General features: G+C 32.6%; 1 pseudogene; it reads right to left on the minus strand.

Moving 5' to 3' along the window:
- Positions 1-738: 738 nt before the first annotated feature.
- On the minus strand, positions 739-19473 carry LOC149373646 (IQ motif and ubiquitin-like domain-containing protein; annotated as a pseudogene).
- Between the last annotated feature and the right edge of the window lie 1476 nt (positions 19474-20949).

A 20949-nucleotide genomic window follows, 5' to 3' on the forward strand; every position in this document is an offset into this window, starting at 1 on the left:
TCAATTATTAGATTGTATAAGATTCTTTGCTATACAAGATTGAAAATTTGTTTTGTTTGTACACTACAGCCACACAAATAATGCCAATTTAACTTGTTGAATGTACAGGACAGGTATTTAAAGGTGAAGGAGATAACTTTTATTTCTTGCTTCTAATCATGTAATAGTTCACAAAAAAATAATGAATATATAAGACTCATTTAGACTTCTTTATGAACATAAAGGAATTAAATTTTAACAAAAAAACTTTTTTCAGGCTACGTAGGAATCTCCGTTCTGCAACAAAAACTTGCGAAGAACACGATTCATGTAATAGCACGATATAATCAAAAGTTAAAAACATGTGCAAAATGCATTATGTTTTATTTCGTAAAAAAAAAAATATTTTTAATTATAACAGAGTTGGATTTAAAATAAATACCAACTGTTATTTCATTATCCGCGATGCAACTGCTCTGCTGAAATAAAACTATTTCAGTGAAACATTGCATACCATACGTCGACTTATAATCAAATTAAGTTTAAAACTCTTGAATTGTTCATTTTGATATTTATATTTTTTATTTACCTGACAACATAATCATAGTCTTTACTGTTAATTTTTTTAATGTATCATCATGGTTCGGCATCAAATGCGTGATCATACAAAAATATGTCGTAACAAAGAAACAATGCTTCATTAGCATTATTGAAAAAATGGCAGTTACAATCGCAACACTTATGTAAAAAAATCCTACCTCACAGAGACATCCCCGGGTCCGAGTGGTATCTGACCATTGACTCAAAGTAAAGTCTCGCCAGTGCATTCATCTTCCTGAGTTTGCGAACCAGCTCTCCGTCGTAGGCATCCGGTGGGCCCGAGGAATCGCTCGCGAGCACCTCGTGCATCCGAGTCTCGCGTCTTGTCGCCAACAGATTATTCCAGGGTGTCCAGGGCTTGCGAGGGTCAAGCCTCGCGAGCCGCAGTCACTCGAGCTCGTCACACCCCGAAAAGATCGAGCGCCCGTGCCATATGTCATTTACCAGGTAACCAACTGCCTTTGGACCCACGACAAACGCAAGGCTGCTGTCACCGTCTCGTCTGCGGTAAACGAAAAGGGAATTGAAATGGGGAAAAAAAAATAATTTGGGATGATTTAAAGGGTGGGGCTTCTTGCCTTCGCAGCTCTCTGAGCAACCTCTCGTAGATTTCTGGGTAGTGGCCAGGTCGGCGCCCTGGCCTTAGAGCCGTGCAGTCGACACACTTTCTCGAGACCCGCTCGCGGTGATCGGTCTCAAAATCCTCGAGTCCCCTGAGATGCCCGCATGACGGGCACAGTCGCGTCCGCGTTGATTCCTGCGAATTCATTAAAATTTTTTTTTCCCCTGTATTATAGATACATTTCTAAGAAACGTGTATCTATATTTTTAAAAAATCTGTCCATATCTGACCAAACTTGGACTCACACTACTTGAAATTGAATTTATAGGAATACTGATTAAAAAATATCCTCATGTCTGGCAAAACTTGGACTCGTACTACTTAAAATCGGTTTGATGTGAAATTTGATTTGAAATTATTTTCCTGCCTAATCTTACTTGGACTCGCACTACTAAAAATCGGACTAACAGGAAAACTGATTAAAAAATATTCTTTTATCTTACCAAACTGGGACTAGTACTACTTAAAATTGAATTTATAGGAATACTGATTGAAAAATTTCCTCATGTCTGACCAAACTTGGATTCGTACTACTTAGAATAGGTTTAATAGGAATACTGATTAAAAAATATTATCATGTTTGACTGAACTTGGGCTCGTACTACTTAGAATCGAATCGGTGGGGAAATTGGTTTTAAAATATTCTTCTATCTGGCCAAACTTAAACTTGGACTCCTACTACTTAAAATCAGAATGATAGGTATACTGATTTGAGAATATTCACCTGGCTGATCTTACTTGGACTCGCACTACTTAAAATCGGATGAACAGGACAACTGATTTAAAAATATTTTCCTGTCTAAACAAACTTGGACTCATACTACTAAAAATCGGATTGCTCACGGTTTTCTGATTCCAGACAAATTACCGTGTATACTGCACACTAGGTAAATTTTCGAAAGTTCCCTTATCTTGGCTCGATTGTCGTGGTGAGCCAAGGCGTTCCTAGCTAGGTTGAGAAAGGCGAGCCTCACTCGGCTCCTCAGGTGTCTCAATAGACGCCGCGGCTCGAGTCTCAAGGACGGTGAGGCAGCCTGCTCCAGCAGATACAGTTCCTGGTCTATTAAGTTTTTAAGGCTCGTCGAAGCTGCACATGTATGCTAGGACGCGATTCTTTTGACCAAGTACGGGAGCTCAACGCGGTTGTTCAGGTTGCACTGTTGCTCGTTATTGTCTTCGTAGTCGTCCGGAGTCCGGAGGGCATCGTACACGTCCTTGAATTCGCGGGCTCGCTGGACGCTCAATGTGTCAATGCTTACTGGCTGCTTTCCTGCGTTGTAACCTACAAGATTGTACTTTAGTGCTCGCAAGAAGGGACATTTTTGTTAAATTTGTCACTACGCTATAAATACACGGAAACGTTATTCTGAAAATTAACAAGCTTTATGTATTGAAACTCAATAGTGTTGAAAAATATTGAGTTGAAAGCAGATCAACACCTACAATGTCTTGCATTTGTTCATTTTTTTTCTTTGTGATCGTGCGTCAGCGTATGTGTGTATTGTATGCGTCCAACGTAGAAGTTATTCAATTTCACACTTCAGGGCAACCGTGCGAGAGTTCAAAGCCAAGATGGATAAAAAAAGGGGAATAAAAGATATGGTGGAAAAATATTTCGTCTCAAGAAATCCCACGTAGATACGTAATACGAAAATACATGTTTGCAAATGTCAAAGTTGGGTGAGAAGTTGGTTTGGTATCTCATTTACTTATCAAAAGATTGTATCTCGATTCTGATGCTATTGTCTCAGAAGTAGTACTCTTTTTCCACTGTTACCTGTGTTTAAAGAGACTCTATCCTGTCAGTTCGGGGAGCAAATCAATTCCAAACATAATAAGATGTGTACTATACTTTGTTGTCTAACGTCCAATGCAATTAATAATCACCTCTGAGCAGAACAGGTCTCGCGAGCACATGGAGAAAGTTGGCCCTTGCACGCTCGGCTCTTCTACTAGCGATGCTGCTTCTCGAGCTTTCTATCGCCCGCAAAGCCTCGACCTCCTGCTCCAGCTTCCTCGCTTGTTCCGCAATCCTCGACTCGGCTTCGTTGTAGGACTCGCGGATTCTCGCTTCCTCGGTGACGATCCAGTGCTCCACTAAGCTCCGCAAAACCGCGAGATCCAAGGGCTTGATGACCATATTATTGGTTGCCGCTGGATTATTCATCAAGTGGAGTTGGTTGCTGTTTTCTTGGATCGACGGAATGGCTTGTTTGGTGCTGCAGTGCATCGAGAAGTTCAATTACTTTTGCTCAAACTATTTGGACTATTGATTGGACAAATGAAAAATGATAACAACTGTCTCGTAAGGACGTTTCATTTTTATCTTTCCATGATCCCTTTAAGACATATTTTCTCGACCATTCAAGATGGTTTGAAAAAATTATTTTTTTTAATGTCTCCAAGCCTTTGTCGTTGCATGATTTTTATTGTCTTATGTATTTTCAAGGCGTTAAAGAAACACTATAAAGATTTTTGTTTTTATTAATACAAACATAAATTGTATGAAGACGATTGTAAAAAGTTCTGAATTTAAACTTTTTTTTTTTTTAAGTGTGCTTTTTACACTTGTATACACGTGCATTTTCGTTGAAGTAGTAACGTTTGTATAAAAATAAACAAAGGAACCTTAAAAAAATATTTTTAAAATAAGACATGTATGTTGTCGTAAGATTTTTTAATCATATGTGCTCATTGTTTTGACAAAATGAAAAATACATCGCAATAAAAAATAATCATTGGAAAAAAAATTAAAGATATCAAAGTTATAACTGAGCAATCTTGAAATTATTAATTTTTCGATTAAAAAAGAGTTACGATCACCACTTTAAATTAATTTTAAAAGATATAAAAAAAGCCTTAAAAATCTTTAAAAACTACCGTAAAAATGTGTAGTATATTTTAAAAAATTATAAAACTCATCGTGAAAAAATCAACTGAAACAACAAAAATCGAAACACATCCTTGAGAGGGACGCATTAAAAAAATATCGAGACCACCGATAATAATCCTCCAATGACCCGAGGGTAGAAAGGGACGATTGATCGTTGGCCGTAAGATCCTCGTTCCCATCATCCGCGTCGAGTTTTCCAGGTAAACAATTCGAGCCGTCGCCATCCTTGTTTGTCCTTGATACGCTGCCGACGACCACGATAAACTCTGTAAATATTTTTATTACTATTGTTTATCCCTTTTTTTTCTACTTCTCCTCTATTCCGTGAGTGCACTTATTTTATGTCTAGGGACCCATCGTGTTATTAATTTCTGCAGGGCAGAAAAGAGATGGATGCTGTGGAACGAGTCGTGGGGATGCAGACATCCATCAATGGATAGGTGTATTACGAGAAAAGTTGGAGTACACGCGTACGTATATGGAGCAATGAAATAGTTGCGCATCTCCCTTTAACTTCGATATCGACGAAACGAACCAAACAGAATCCATTATAGACTACAACGTGAGATCCGATGTCTTAGTACCTACATACTGGTGTAATATCGATCGAACAAAAAGGGGATCATTTGTTACTTCAACCAAAATGATTTAACCATTTTTTAAAAGAAAGAGTTAGTTAGCCAGCTGACCTTTCACAAATAAACTCTCGCTGCCATAGTTTGGATAATTTCGATGTTTATTTAGATACTTATTCTTTCAGCCATAATGGTCAGTCAATTTTTTTTTTTTTTTTTAATCCTTATGTCTGTTTTTAAAGTCAACCAAGAACTCTACATAGTGGAAATTTAATTTGGTTGAATAAAATGTTTCCACATCAGTATAAAATAGATAAAATAAAAAAACAAGTATTATATCGAAGTCGTTAACAATAACAATTTGGGTATCTCTCACCACTTAAAAAATGATAAAATGAAATAAAATCTTAAAATTGAAAATTCTCACGGTACATAAAATCGCATGATATTCAAAACTTTTGAAGGGCATTCCTATTTTAAAAAAAGCAAAAATAGAATATACACTATATTACATTTCACAGATATCGAGCACATCTCGAGCGTCGAAGAAATGAAGGTCTGAAAATTTTAAGCAAAAGTAATATACTGTCGATGCGATTGTTTTGTAATATAAACTTACTTCAACCAACTTAAGATAAATTATTTAAAATTAACTTTACATTTAGTCCAAAATTATAATACTTTTGTCCTTCGTTCCTTTTTTTTTTTTTTTTTTTTTTTTTTTCAAAAAATTTTAACGCTGCATGAAATTGATTGCACCGATGAGTTTCCCTAAAAAGATAATAAATTACTAAGTTATACCAGTGTTTAGTAGTATTTCCTATTCAGTACTTTGAATCTGGTGGTGATATCTTGACATCTTGAACGACTTCAGTTTTAATAAAAATTCGGAACTTCTAGCTCTTTTCGAAACATGTTTATTATCTAGAGGTTAAAGTTTATAAAAATTTGCAGAATAAGATAATTGACCATTTCGAATAAGAATTTCCCTTTTCTATTGAAAGTCATACCTAATACTACAAACAAGATAGGATATTCCAATACGGGTAGAAATGTCTGCACGTCTACTAAATTGTCGTTTCTATCAACCAACAGCAACAAAATCTCCTTATTGTTAACTATTTATACGTATACGTACGTATACGTACGAGCGTATACGTACTATACGCCAAAGATCAATACATTGTTTGTACACTCATAAATAAGTAGCAGAAGAGGCCAAAAACATCCAAATCTTGCGGTGGCAGGGGAAAAAAGGCGCTTGGGCAACCCTACCTTCGTTGGCGCAGGTAGTGTAGGAGAAAAAATTTATCGAGTTTGAGTAGATTGGCTGTCGTACTTAAAGGGTAGGAGCAACAGTAGCTCTTATTTGCTGCGAGTAGGTACGTGGCATTACTTTGCATTGTAATTGGTTGGAGCAATGGACTTCATATTCTATCGGCCTAGTTTGGTGGTGGTAGTCATGATGTTAGGGGTGGCTCAATATATTATTTACTTAAAACTATGGCATTGACATTGAAAATCACTGACGCACACGTTGGTTTACTCGATGGAATATTTCTCGTTGTAAGCAGAGACCAAAGAAAGAAGTAAAGGTATAGAAAATAAAGAAAATACGATTTTCTTTATTTTTATTTTAACCATATGCAAAAGGTCAAAAATTTGTGTACTCTAAAATTAATAGGATGCTATGGTTAAAATTTCTAAATTGATCCCTAAAAATCCATATCTGGATCACATTATCTTTTTCATATTAAAATAAAAATAAGAAATCTGGTACCATAGAAAAAGGAACACTCATTGGTTGCAACAAAAATTGTTACTTGCTTTTTGAGATGCAGTTCACTGAAAAATAAAACTACGATAGAGATGAATGGATAAATATTTTTTTAATCGTCAAAATGAAACGTGAATATTTCATTCAACTTTATTCAACATGTGTTGAACAAAATGTTTAGGTGTGTTTAATTGTTTATTTTTTTCAGTTTCTAGTAGATAACAAATATTAATTTTTTTTACTTTTTCCTTACCAGAAGAACAACAACGTGCTCATCGAAACATCACTACATTGACGTTAAATATAAAAATACATACACACCAACAAACAACAAGCTTGTTTTTTTCTACAAACATCCAAAAACGGGCACTAGATCAATGACATGAAGTATTTACCAGTGGCTTAGTGCTGATAAAGAAACAGATTATGGGAAAAATGAACGTGGAGTAAAAACACGCGCAGGACATACACGAATAATTATAAATATATTATAAGCATAGCTGCGTAGTAGAAGGTGGTAAAATTCTATTGTCATGCACATTGACCACATCAGTACGGACACGCGCTGTACTAGGAAATTAAATATTCTTTTTCGGCTGAATTCTACAGTCACTAGTTCATTTTATGCCAGAAAGTAAAGATGAGCCTTCGGAAATTTTGGCATTGGCAAGGAAAATCTCGGAGAAACTTTTATAAAAGCCTATAATTATATGTCCTTAACCGCTGGAGTATGTGGTGCGTTGAGGGAGATTAGTATACGTATGTGTTTAGAGTAAAGCCTTATTTTTACTTTCTTTTTTTTTTTTTATTTTCACTTAGATCAGTAAAGCGTTTCATGGAGAAATAGCTGAAATAGAAAATGATGCCTCAAATCTTAATGCAACATTTGATTTAATCCTTGTCTTCAAATAACCTTGCTTGTATGTACACTTATAGCACGCAGATAAAAATTAGGCCATAAAATACGTTTCCTCGATGCTTTAACTTTAGGAAATAAACATTTAAAAGAAAAAAAAAGAAAAAAAAACTACTCACTTGACTCAATCTACTCAAGACCAAGTTATTATTTTTAGTTTCCTATCAATATCTATAAGTATTAATATTTTCATTGTATTAATGTTTTAATCCTAAGTTTTTTTTATAAGTAGATAATACTGAATTTCTTACAATTAAGACAATATAAACTAACCATATTACAATTTTTAAGCTTAAATAATACTCAGCGTAGTTTATTTTTTTAAATTATTAATTTATAAAATTAATTAATAAAAATTAAAAACAGTAAGCGATTATAACTTGAAAGGTATTTAATAATATTTCTAATTTTCTGATTTAATTGTACTACTCAATTTTCTCCTTGCAATATGGAGGTTAGCTAGTAGTACATCAAACTGCTCCCTCACAATCCGCGGAAAAGTATCTCTTACTTTTTGCAATTTCTATCTGAAACCAAGTAAAATACTCTTATTCTCTCAACTACCCAGTAATATTTCATAACAAAAAAACTAAAAAACATATTCGTACCTGCAGCAATAATTGAACATCAAATTTCTACAACGCATAAAAAATAGGGAAATCATGATTCGTACGAAAATTGGTTGTTACTTTAATTCAAACTCTATTAGTAAATCTATAATATATAGCGTAGTAAGCGTGTTATGTTATAGTTCATGTGAAGATAATTTGTCTTCAAGCAGAATTTAATTTAATACCAAGTAATAATAGAATATCTAGCCCTTATTGCACACAAGTTACAAAAAAAAATAACTAAAATTTATGTTTTATGTTATACAGTAGGCTTAGAATAGTTAGAATTTGCTTGATACAGTAAAAATTTCAATTGCTAAATAAATTTGGGACGCTTAAAAACAACTAAAGTTTTTAAAAATTAGTAACATAAAACTACTTCAGACCCAAGAAATTATCTTTTAAAAACATATTTGAATAATTAAATATTTTGAAAAACAAGAATGTAATTAAAGAGTTACTTGTTATGAATTTAAATCTGTATTAAAAGGATTCAAAAATTTGTCATTTAATGGTCTTATTGTAACCCGTCCTACATGGATTGGCTTATAATTTTTTTTGTTTCCAAAAATACAGAAAAAAGAGGGGAAGTCTGGAAGGGATAAAGTATGTTGATGGGCGTGACATTCCTCCCACTTGATGGCCAGTAAATTTTTGTAGTGGGAAATAGAATACCATACCCTTCAAGGCACAACCCCAACACGACACTGTATGTCAGTGCGCCAGCTAGACAACACTTCAACATAAAGTGAATACCTTGTACGATATTTCCAATTCAGTTTGACGAAGAAGCCTAGCTTTCAACTCCTTAGTCATTGGCGAGAAGTGTCCTGCGAAGCTTGAGAAACCAAAACCCCCAGCATCGAAAGAGAGTCTATTCCAGCCGTGCCCAATTTGGTCCAAGGAGTTCTTGGGAATTATTTTTTGCGCCACGAGTGTCAAGTTATCGAGTAAGTGCATGTTGAAGTCTTCTTTTTGCTGAAATAGATTTATCTCGCCCTTAGCGACATAATGTTGTTTCCTTTTAAGTGATATACCGTTTTAAAACAAAATCAGCAAAATACTTTTCAATTTATTAAAAGCTTTTATATCTTTGAATTTACATAAAAGAGTTAATATTTAATTTTACTGTAATTTTTGCGTTGTTTATTATTTCTGTAATTAGTCTTACGATTATTATCACTACTTACATTATTAATCATTATCACTTTAACGATTTTTTATTATTATTGTAATTGATATTATTATTATTATTATTATTATTATTATTATTATTTTTATTATAATTATTATTATAATCATTATAATTTTATGTGTGCCTTAGTGGAAACAAATATAAAATTTTCTCTTTTTTCCCTACAAGCATATATAAAAAAAAAATTTATTTGGTGTAAATTATGACAGTTAAAATGCAGTATTAGCATGGAAAAGTTTGGATTTTGCTATTCACCATATATGCAGTTTGTTGCATATTGGAATATTTAACGCATATTAAATATTCCTTTAAAAATTTCTTACCTACTAATAGAACTGGAGCTTAATTTTTACGAATCGGTGCTAACTTTGCTTAATTTTTCTTGACGTAATTTTACACGCTTAACCAAGCTTTTTTTCAGCAAGAGATTACATTCGATAAAAAAATGTTACCAAAAGCTAAGCAGATTTCGGCAAACCCGTTATCTTATTTTTTGCATCCTTAGTATTTAATTTCAATCTAATTTTTTGTTTCTTTAATTTTTCATCATAGATTTACGATAAAATTAAAATGTGAAGAATGATACAACTCACATTGAAAGTGATTAATCAAACTTACGAAAATTGACTTTTAAAAAAAATGCAAAATCCATCATTTATAGTATATTATGAATTGCTTATCTTAAAATGCCTGTATCAGATTAAATTTCGATGATATACGTAACAATTTTGCTTTGCTCTAATTTTAGATGCATGTAACTGTCAATACACAGACCTTTTTGATATTCTAAATAAAGTGAAGTCAAGCTTTTAAAAAAATTTCATTGTCTCTGTAAATAACTCTTACATTATACTAAGGCAAAAATATAGTAAAAAGGCTAAAAAAAGTTTTTAAATTTAATTTTAAATTAAGTGTCAAATTGTACTGTCGTGTGTGTGTGTGTACGTATGTGTGTATGTCACCTTGTACGACATTTCCATTTCAGTTTGACGGAGGAGCCTAGCTTTCAACTCCGTAGTCATTGGCGAGAAGTGTCTTGCAAAGCTCGAGACACCAAAACTCACAGCATCGAAAGAGAGTCTATTCGAGCCGTGCCCAACTTGGTCCAAGGAGTTCTTGGGAATTATTTTTTGGGCCACGAGTGTCAAGTTATCAAGTAAGTGCATGTTGAAGTCTTCTCTCTGCAGAAATATATTCATCTCAACATTATCGAAATCATATTGTTTTGTTTTAATGTAAAATAAAGTTGAAACTTAAAACAAGTATAACACTGCACAATTTATATCTTAAAGCTATCTTTAAAGTTATATAAAGAAGTAAAGGGTTAAAAAGCAAAATTTTTTTCCTATCAATAAATATAGTGCTGAATTTTTGAACAAACTTTTCTTAACGTAACCTGACACGCATTACAAACCTTTTTTCAATCAAGATTCCCCAAAACTTGAAAAATATCACAAATAACTATAAAGACCTAAAAAAATGCTCGTAACATTTTACAGCTTGTTTTGTGCCCTTCAATTATTTCCTCAAATAATTCCCTATGACCTGTCGAAGTAACGTTACAAGCAAAATAACATTAACAATTGAATAATAGTTATAAATTTTTCTACTATTTACATCATATCAGTGTCCTAGAAAAATGTATGGGTTTTTAGAAAAAAGGTTAATGAAAAGCTCTTGACACAAACTTGAGTTCTATATATATGAGACGTTTAAAGTAATGGTAAGCATAAAAAATTAGAGGTGGAAGTTAAAGTTGAAAGTTTAACATTTAAATAAAATTCGTCAATTCTTGTCTTACTTCGAATTCAGAAAGTAAGGCTTTTTTTAATCATTTCAATTGTCTTTTTAAATAACTATAACTTCCCACGACACACTCAGACATTCTATATGATAAAAATAATAAAGAAAAGTTGATTTGCAGTAAACTGTATTTATACGTATACCAAATCGTATAAAAATTTATGTGCTACAACCTAAATTATACAACCAAAGAATTAAACAAAATATACATGTTTTCATAAAAATTTTTATTTTTATTGGAATTTGTAACAGGAATCATCTAGATTTTTAAGTGCGTAAAATTCCAACCACATCATCCACTATTTTATAAAGTGTTGAGTACACTTTATAGTTTATCCATGATTTAAAAAAAAAGTTTCTCTGAAATAATTAAATACTAGCCTAACATACATTTAAAGCAATAATATAGAAATGCGTATTTTACAATTTTCATGCCTAATTAACCTTGGACCATGTAATGAAAATAGTATAGTAGTACAAAATTTATATTCTCATTCAATTCAATATTTGTTTTACTATGCATTAGAAGTTACGCTCTCGGTAAATAGTATCGCTTTTGCTAAGTCGCATAAAATGCGTTGTTCTAGTAATTTATCTAGTCCTGTGAACTAACGTTTATATTCTCTTAATCTATTTTTAGATAAAAATGATGATGCTTACGGGTATTATTATTATGTTAACCACTATGCCATTGGTGACATGTCATGCAAGCGATAACATGGAAGGTGACATCCCATTAATTTTGGGGGTACAAAATTTTTATAAAACGACTAGCATAGGCATCGTGTATAGAAGCAACGAAGGTGAGCAAAAGTAAAGTGTAAATAATTAAAGAGATAAATACCTAAAATTAATAATTTTCGTCCAAATATTACAGAAATTCATTCAGTAGTTAACATGGTGAAGGCATTTTCGAAAAAACAGGTTTACTCGGTCGCAGTGACCATAGCGGATCTTACCGTGAAATACCCCAAAATAAAAAATTACTCAAAAACACTCTTCGTTGTATTTTTAAAGAGCGACAATGATTTTAAAATATTCTCGCACTTCTCCGAGGATCATAACCTATCGCCACATGTTTGGCTATTATTATTCGAGTCAGCTGCCACTGGACAAATTAATGACATATGTCGACGTCCTAAAAAAAATTATTTCCACCTAAACGCATTAAGCGAGATTTTAGTTAAATGTGGAGGTAATAGCGACATCTTAGAATGGTTTACCTTCAGCTCTGGAAATAAATTACAAGTTAACAAATTATTCAAGTGGAGCAAGGCAAACGAATTAATCCTCGAAGACAATCGAGTTTTTACTGAGAGACGGAAGAATTTGACCGGAGCATCGGCTAAAATTTTTGGAAAGGTAACGAATTTATTAAATAGAACGTTGGTTTGTTTTGAAACAACAATTATTGCGTAGAAAAAATTAATTATTTTTTGGCAAATTTTGCAGCCTTCTTCTTTTTGTTCTGAAGTAGTTGAAGATTTTGCATCTGACTCTGGATTAGCATTTGAGTATAAAAACTTAAACATGAAAAAAAAATCAAATTCAAGTGTTAAAAATACGTCAATTGATTCCACAAAATTGTTAAATGAAAGTATTATTGTAACTGACGAATATTTAACTGTCGAAAATAGCAATAAGGCTAAGAGATCAATTGATATCATAGATTTTCAAGACTATTTATATTATAAATCACCCGATACCAAGGAAATTCCATGGACAGCATATTTTAAGGTATAAAAATTGAGAGTATAAAGTAATCATGACTTTACTTCTTTGTAACGTTTAATCTAATTTTTGTTGAAAAGGTTTTCAGCAAGTGTATCTGGTACTTCTTGGTTATAGTCGTAGTTGTTTCATCAATATTGTTTAGTTTAATTTTAGTATTACATAATGATAGAAGAGGATTTATCCAAAAACTTTCGGATGGCTTTTTAAACGTATGGCGAGTGTTCGTCCACCAGGAATATACAGGTAAAATGTTACGAAATTTCTAAAAATATTAAAGCACTAATACTTTCTTCACGTTATTAATACTAGATCGTACACGATTTGTATGACAATTTATTCCAAGTTATCTTTATCGTGTTTGTTTTTTCTCTTATGTTTTTGAAACAAAAAGTATTATTCCTTAAAAAAAAAGGTGATAATTGAAACAAACTTATTTGTAACTGATTTTTATATTTTTTTTTTTTTTATATTAAGTTACCATGACAGCCTATTGGCCCAGTCGCCGGGGCCACCCACTCACCACCTATGTGTCGGGGTGTACTGCCACACCCATTTTACCCCAAATTTTTTCTTTAACTGTTACCATACAAATCATACCATGGGCACAGTGGAAGTATCTTCGGTGTAACACACCTTGTCAGTTAAGCTGACTCTTTGCACCGGGGGGAAGTGCATCGGGTCAACTCGCCACTGTGTAGCCTGGGTCCGAAGCATCGGATCCAGGCTAATTAGCATCCCCGGAGAAGCCCCATGTTTCAGGGGCCACTCCTCGCCAGTAAGGCCGGCGATCCCTGCCTGGCATCGGGCCCACTAATCCCTATCTATTAGGCCCTAACACTGTTTCGCATTCACCCAGGCCTAAAGACCTGTGGAGCAAGGAAAAAACCCTTGAATTACTCTGAAGGAAAATTCCACGAAAAAACCCACCCCGAAACAGCCAGGGTTACATAGGAACTTTTTCCGGTAAAAACAGTTTCTGAAAAAATCTGCACTCACCGGAAATCGAACCCACGGCCCCTAGTACAGCGTTGTATCAGTAGCAAGCACGCTCACCACTGAGCCAACGCCGCTCCCCAACTTATTTTTTAATATATATTGATTCATTCCGAAGGAACACGTTACAACTGTTTTGGTACGCTGTACCTTTTTCAATCCCTTGAAATGGGGCTTATTCTATTGACCATGTCATGTATTATGAGGAAAAAATTCTGATCACAGGTTCAATCGGTGGTGACATCTTTTTTCTGTGATTTACTTGCTGATAATATACCTAAACACATTATCTATATGGATAAAATTTTAACATGTACATCGTAAAAAAAGGTTGTCACCTTTACTAAATTCTGTTGGCAAATCTCTTGTCATATAGAATAATATAGAAATTTTGTACCGTGGGTGTAAAGTGCAAAAACTTTATTTAAAGGGGGGACCTTTGTATGCTTGTGTATGCAATAAAGATTACAAGGTTGAAAAAATAAATAAACCTACAAGTTTTGTCAATTTCCTTTTTTATCGATAACCAATCAAATTATATTTACCAGAACAGTTAGGGCTCTTAATATTTAGTTCTTCTGATTTAATATGACAAATAATCATAGTTTTTATACTTTTGGGCTACATTGTATTCGAAAGTCAGTATGTTTATCAAACGCAAAAAAAAAGTTTTTAAGTTAAAAAATACTTATTACAAAAACACTTTATTCTCGAAAAATGTAGTAATAATCTTCACCCCCTTCTCTCTCAAAAAGTAAATTGTTAATTTTTCAAAAACTATAAAATTAATATACAAATTTCAGTATATTTTATGTTTAAATATTCAAAAGGCCTCGGGCTTGCGAGGGACCGTAGGGATATCCCGGTTAGATCTTGATTGTGTGGCGAAAGCTATTTTTTCTCTTTTAGACGTTTTTTCTAACCCTTGGACCTTTACTACGCCTGAGTGAAAAAATTAAAGATCGCATTTAGTGTGCATCCAACCAGAGCCTGGTGCTTACCATGAAGACATACACCACCAAATTTTAAATTACTATTTTCTCAACATGAGTGCAAACTCTCTGTGCCCTCCTAAAAAAAAAAAAAAAACGTTTGCTCCTTGGGCACAAACATACATAAACCTTGCTTTTTTGGTCAAATTTTTTTACTGTATACCGATGGTACAAGAACTACTATTTTGCCTTTTTTATTTATTTGATTTAACTAAACTGATAAATTGTAAGCCACAAAACACTAACCTACCCACCGAAGACCTACAGTTCGGAGAGGAACGCTTCTAAAAAAAAGGGTGATAAGAGAGTTAGAAAAAATTAAAAATTTTCTTATAAAATCATTGTGCAACCATTTTTTGAAGAGCTAGGAGAGGTCATTTTCGCACTAACTAAGTGAAATAACTTATCTGTACGTTGTATGTACAGGATACTTCTGTTTATACATGCATTTAGATTTTACATCATTTCTGGAAACTTGAACTTCAAAAACTGAAAAGTATAAATAATTACTTAACGTTGCAAAATTTTAGACTATGTACTTGTTAAGCCATTACAAACTGTTAAATATAGTCTAGGAGTCCTAGAAATTGAAGATCAAATATTATAAAATTGCTTGACTATAACTACTAACATTTCTTTAAAATTTATAGATGTGCAATTCAGTTCTTTGTCATCGAAAATTGCGAAAATATCGCTGTATCTGACAGCATACATTATCATTTCAATGTATTCAGGCTGTTTCACAAGTTTTGTGACAGTTGACATACCACACGTACCATTTAGAAATGTTCAGGAATTTCTGGAGGATGGCACATACAAATTGATCATTTTCAAAGGCTCTCAAAATTTGAAAATTTTTTCGGTAATTAAACTTAAATTTCATTTAAATTCTAAACATAATATAAAAAAACTAATTTCGTGATATTATTAGAGCTCCAAGGACGATGTAAATGAAAAATTAAGCTTATTGTTGAAGGATAAGGATAGTATGCCTTCAAACATGGATGAAGTCTTGGGTCAGGTAATTTAAAATATTGAGTTTGAGTGTTAATTAATTTTTTTTAATATTTGGCGATGCACTATTTTTCGAAAAAGTATTCAAAAATTGTTTATGATACTCTTTTCATAACATTTTGTAATTTTTCTTAAAATAGCGGTAAAAGTATTTCTCTAAGAATAAACTTCTTACATTCTATTACAAAGAATGATTTTTGTCCCCAAGATCTATTTGAAAAAAATTATTTCAAATATCCAAAGAATTTTACTTGAAAAATAGTAATACAAAGACATTGTTAAATATTGCAATGTACTAGTTACAAGCTGGTACACTAGTTACAGGCTAATACACATCTGAGCGATTCCCAAAAGTTTTTGAAAGCTACAAAGATATAATAAATTAAAACAGATTATTTTTCAGTGTATGAATAATTTAAAGTTTTTTTAAAATTTTAGATATGCAACGAGAAAGTGGCTTATTATTCTGCTGATATAATATCAAGCTCTGTTACTTTAAATTCACGTTGCAAAGTCTATGCTATTCCACTAGGTAATTCTAGAAAAAGAGGCCTTGCTTTAAAAAAAGAAGATCCAATCCATACATTTTTGAGTCATTTGTAAGTATTTGTGAGTAAAAAACTATTTTTCAAGAATTTTAACAATTGTTTTTTCAGCCTGCAGAAGAACAGAGAGAATGGAATAATGTCTCGAAAGATAAAGGCTTTTCGTAGCAGAATAAATCTTGTTCAAAAAGAAGTTTCATTTACATCATTTGGCATTATTGAACTCGCTCCACTGTTTGTATTTTTACTAAGTGGATTTGTCCTTAGCTTAATCATATTTTTATTTGAGAAGTATCACAAGCTGTTAATATTGTATTTAGTGAGGAAACCATGTAAGAAAATTAAGAAAATAAGGAAACCAAAAAAAACCAACCGTTTGTACAATGATGGAAAGCCATTTTCAGTTTACTCTCAGTACAGGGAAACGCAGCCACGTCCTTTGTGGCCTTATACCCCATAAGACGGTTAAATCGATACAGCAAACCACAAAAATAAATTTTTAGATTATATGATTTTAATAAGAGAATTCTCGCACAAACTTTTTTGAGCGATTGTTAAACAAATTAACAGTGTTTTTTAATTCACTGTCCGCAATTGATCTATAATGAGCCGTCTGTGTGAAGCTATGTTTGATCAATAAAGGGAAAAAATAAGGTTGGACTTCCTAAAATTCTACTCCTTCTTTTGTAAAAATGAAAAAATTTTTATAAATAATTTCGAAAAGGAATGAAACATTACAATAACATTCTTAAAATTTATTCTAAAAAAATACGGAACTGTAACCATAAACTTTTAATGAGATGCCTTTTATTGGTATTATAAAATATATTTAAAATTATCAGACAATTGCGAGTAAAAATCAATGACATGATAACAGATGTAATCTGAGAACTAAAAATTTATACTGCTGATGAACGCTAACAAAGTGTATTGAAATTTTGTTTGTTGGTCAGATCATTATAATACTCACTGATATAAGTGTTTGAACAAAATTTTTTTTTTCTTTTACTAGGAATTACGACGTTAAGTATAAACTTTCTCTAGCTACTCTCCCTTTATGTCCCGTCTCCACTCTTCCTCTTCTACAGCTTCTCTTCATTCAAAAAAATGTTTAACAGCAAAACAAGGAAAAATTTTTTAGGACATTTTTCTACAAGGATTACTACATAACAGGTATTTTTACAGTAGACTCTCAAGTTATGAATATCTGAATTGAGTGTTGGACAACAAAATTGATCTTAACATTATTAAACAGTAAATGGACGACTGTAAAAAGTGGATCAATTATTTTATATTATAAAAAGATTGAATTGTGTTTTCAACTTTTAGTTGATATAATTAAAACTATGAGATAAATAAAATTGTTTTAATTAATTATTTGTAAATAATATAGATTATATAATAAAACGTCATTATTTATTTTTTTTCTTGCTACATTTTCTTTTATCGCCTGTAACAATGACTCATTCGATATTTTTAATTTTTGTAACAATCTGGTACATCGACAACTGACTTGATTTTTACAGGAATCCAGATACATAGAACTTCGTCAGAGCAAAGTCTTGCCTCAATCCTATCCACATCGCACTCATCTGGGATGTTATATTTTATAATGAGTTGTGGAAAAGCATTTACAGAGTCGTCGTCTTGTTCATTTTTTTTTATGCCCGTTACTGAAATGGATTCATCAGTGACCTAAAATTCAACATATTTTTTTATTAACACTTGGAAATGTTTACTCCCAAGCATCACGAGACGTAAAATTGTTTACGCACCACGTTCGGAGATTAAGAAAGGCTTTAGATTTCATATTTACTATTTATTTATATGAAGCCTGAAGCTTTTTTAACTCACTCGCAGAGTGCGTAATGTACTATAACTGTATGTTCATAAAATTTCAAATATTACGGATCCAGTATTATACAATCTTAACAAAATATTTAGTACAAATTCTAAATGTTGTGATGTGTAACGTTTCATCAGTTGGTCAACTAGAAGGAATCAAAAAATTGGCAGTCGAAGGGTAGGCTTGTGATCACCTTGCCTAGAGTATCAGAGTGTAGCTAAAGACGCCATTCGCGGGACCGCATGGATGAGAGAAGCAGTGGAAAGAAAAACGCAGATTCACACGCACATATCTACAACTATTTTTTGCATATTACTACACAATGGTCCTCTACTTAAGATAGGCACTCAACACTTTGAAAAAAGATTAGGGAAGGGATGATGGGTGGCCTTCGGTTACTGGAAGGAGGATAAAAGGAAAATAGGCAATTGTGTTCGAGAAAGCCACCTTAGTAAATATTACTATACCTTAAAATCGTGCGAGGCAAGCTGCTTATAAGTTTGATCGTTGGCGGCCAATTTTTTATACTCCCTTATTTATGGAAATACTTACTCAAGTAAGAGAAATATTGCCATATCAAAAAGTTTTCGATCATCATCGCAGGATTTTATATAATTAAAAATAAAAAAAAAAAAAAAGAGAAAAAGATATAAACAAAGAACTTTATACTTACGACAACGTTAAATGAATCCATGATGAATTTCGTGCAATCAATTTTTTTCACGTCCTACAAATATACCACTTTATTAAGTATTCAAGGAACAAAAAAAATAATAGTTATACGCCCCAAGGGGCAATAGTACGGTATAGTTCCATTGGGTCGTGTCAACACCCCGAATGTGATACCGCACTTTTACTCCGTGTAGCGTACTAAATTTTTTACCTCCCTTTAACAAAATTTTTAAGATAGAGAGCGTAGCAGCCTTTCAAGTAAAATTGGCATCATATGCTTTCTATAAAAGTATTGTGGCTAAATCTGCCTATAAATTGTATCTAGAGCCGTGGGCCCAGGTAGCGAATATGCTATAGTAACCAAAACACTTTTGTATGAGCAGAGAACGCAAGTTTTACCGAAAAGGAATGTTGCACTTTCGTTCTTGAAAACAGAGACGAAACGTCGTCTTTTGAAGGAGGGTCTAATGAATTCATATTTGAGTATCATAGCTCATGGCCTTACTTTAGCATTGTACTTTGATGACAAATCAACGCTGAGTTTAACATCCAAATTTCTTGATATGCTGCTGGGAGACGTGATCTGATGTTCTATTCCCAATAGGTTGCGATCGCGAAAAATTATTGCAGGCAAAGGAGGTTGGTTCATAGGATTTTCTACTGCCGGTCTACTTTCACCAGTAATCGGATCTTCCCAATCACTCATTTTTTTAAAACTACTAGAATTTAACAGCGCAAATGCTTGTTTGAAAAAGTCTGAAGAGTTACTGACGAAGACCAAAGTAGATTCTAGTGTTACTACGTGTCGCGTGCGTGACATCACTGCCGTATTTAGGAAGATACGTGCATCTGTATAGAGCCCACGAACGAAGAAAAACTAGTCAACACTATTCGATGCATAAAGGCTATTTTTTTAAATGAGTTAATTAAACAATAAGTTTGATGTGTCTTTAGATTTAAAAACTTGATTTATGTGTAGAAGAGAGCACGCTCTCTTCCATACATCATCGCCATAAATGATTTCTGAAATCAATAACGACGCAAAAAATTGCCGTTATCGAAAAGGAATTATAATTGTGCCGATTTGATCAAAACTTACATTAATTTTAGTGATATGATCGATTGAACCTGTAGGACAATTGTAGTACCTTTAAATGTTGCAGACTTACTATTTTTACGAATTTTTTTTATCATTGATTAATGTTTTTTACCCAACAATTTTTTTTTTAATGATAACTTTCAGAAATTGTTAATGAACCTCAGGATCTATTATTGCTATATTATATTTTCCCACAATTTTCTTTTTTTTATAGCTGAAGATTATTTTAACAACAATTTTTTTCTAAATTTTGCATTTATTTCATAAGTGTTAAGAAAATCTGACATTTTTTAATCTTGTTCTTCATTTAATTTTTTGTAACAGTAATTTTTGCTTAATTTTAAGATATACAGAAACACTTACTATTTTAAGACATTAACTTGAAAGTTACAGGATAATATAATAATAAGGTTTTATATTATAAAGAAAAATAAAGATCTAAAAAATATTATTCTAATACAATTTTTATAATGTATAATGATTGTGACAACACCAGAATAATAGATAGTAAGGTAATACAAATCAAAAAAATTAAGTCATATTCTATTACTAGAGGGTTAAATAAATATATATACCAGGGAGGTGGAGCCGTATATATGAATATATCGTTGAATTGCTTTTACTTATTTATTTTTTATTATGTTTTTTTAAATATATTATTTTCACAATACATAATTGGTAAACCTCTCGGTCACTCTCTTCCTTTCACTTATTTTTCGTTTTTGCTTGGTAAACCTGCACCTACTTTCGTTTTCCCTACAGTATCATCTAGAATCCGGTTCCCGACCCCAGTGCATTTCTGCACTTAGAATAATTTTTATTGTTTCCATGATCATAGCTTCGTTTATCTCACTTACTTCGACTAGATGGAATCCCCAATCTTGTGCGTTTGAGTTGAAATACGTTACAATAAACTCTTTTAAACTGACCAATTGCTCGACGGCCTTAAAAAAACCAGAGATCTTCCTATCAAGCGAGTATGATTGACCCTTATAGGTCCTGTGTTTTACTTACTTTGCCGTGCTCTCGTTTACGAATAGCGTGCTCGTTGTTTTTACCTCTATTTGCATAATTTTTTTCTTG

Source organism: Copidosoma floridanum, unplaced genomic scaffold, assembly GCF_036245765.1.
Source record: "Copidosoma floridanum isolate Cflo_tuat_1 unplaced genomic scaffold, Cflo_Japanese_pri ptg000030l, whole genome shotgun sequence".
Classification (NCBI taxonomy): Eukaryota; Metazoa; Arthropoda; class Insecta; order Hymenoptera; family Encyrtidae; genus Copidosoma; species Copidosoma floridanum.